The sequence below is a fragment of the Sorex araneus genome, chromosome 1, assembly GCF_027595985.1.
Source record: "Sorex araneus isolate mSorAra2 chromosome 1, mSorAra2.pri, whole genome shotgun sequence".
In the NCBI taxonomy this organism is placed as follows: Eukaryota; Metazoa; Chordata; class Mammalia; order Eulipotyphla; family Soricidae; genus Sorex; species Sorex araneus.
The window spans coordinates 259,128,381-259,129,807 of NC_073302.1; the positions used below are offsets into that span (position 1 = coordinate 259,128,381).

General features: G+C 45.1%; 1 pseudogene; it reads right to left on the reverse strand.

Annotated features, from left to right (window-relative positions):
* Positions 1–597: 597 nt before the first annotated feature.
* Positions 598–1,089, reverse strand: LOC129402157 (histone H3.1-like; annotated as a pseudogene).
* Between the last annotated feature and the right edge of the window lie 338 nt (positions 1,090–1,427).

A 1,427-nucleotide genomic window follows, 5' to 3' on the forward strand; every position in this document is an offset into this window, starting at 1 on the left:
GCTTTGCAAGTGACATATGAGAACTAAGACGCATGTCTGAATTATACTACTTTTTAGGCTAGGTATTCTCTATTTTATTTATCTACCTTGATCTCGCTGCAGAGAGAAAATTCCAAGGATCCAGATGCTGACATCAATATCCAGCACTATTAAGGCTCATGACTCAAAGCATTAATGTGGGGGTCCACTTCCCCAAAGAAAATTAAAGAAAAATATCTTATGGGTACAAACTTGTTTCTTTAAAACAATAATAATAATATTAATATTAATAATAATAAATACATATGTGAATTTTATGGCGTATGGTTTTAAATTGTGATTTTTTTTTTATTTTTGCCATGACTGTAGTGATGAGGGCCCATTTCTAGCTGTGTATTCTAGCTGTGTAACACCCAGAGATGCACAGAGCACCATATGTCGTTCTGGACATTTGAAAGGGAGCAGAAGAATACAATGTGAACACATTCCTTAACCCCTGTTACTGTCTTTAATGCACTGTACCACTGTCACTGCCATCCCGTTAATCATGGATTTACTGGAGCAGGCGCCGGTAGTGTCTCCATTTGTCCCAGCCCTGAGATTTTAGCATCGTAAACTTTACGCCCTCTCTCCGCGGAGGCGGCACGCCAGCCGGATGTCCTTGGGCATAATGATGATGCGCTTGGCGTGGACTGTGCAAGAGTTGGCATCCTCCAAGAGCCCCACCAGGTCGGCCTCACAGGCCTCCTGCAGCACCGTGACAGCGGAGCTCTGGGAGCACAGGTCCGTCTTAAAGTCCTGCACGATCCTGCACCAGCCACTGGAACGGCAGCTTACGGATAAGCATCTCGGTGGACTTGTGGTAGCGGCGGATCCCGCGCAGCGCCTCGGCGTTGGGCGAGTATCAGTCCGGCTTCTTCACCTGCTGCCCGTGGCTGGCGCGCTCTTGCAGGTCGCCTTGGTGGCCAGCTGCTTGCGGGCCCCCTTCCTTCTGGCCCATTGACTTGCACACCTTCTGCTTAGTATGAGCCCGCTAGTTCTTCCCAACTCAGCTGGAGACTCCTTCAGGGTGAGGGACATGAGACCCCTTTTTGCTACTGTTGTTGGCATACTTAGTAAATCTCAGGTAGCTTGCCAGGCTCTGCCGTGCACGCGGGATACCCTCGGTAGTTTGCCTGGCTCTGTTGTTAATGATATTTTAAAAATATGAGCATATGGATATAAAATATTTTTTAAATATGAGCACATCAATATAAAAGAAGGTGGATGGAATGGAAATATTTCAGTAGGAATGGAAAATTATTTTTTTCAGAAGAATGAGTTTGTTGTATTTTTTTACAACACTTATATAATCAATATTTATACCATCCTAATTCTGACTTGCATTGTCTGCCTGGTGACTTTTCCTACTCATTGTGCTCCTGGCCTTACCAAAGAACCTTGGAACA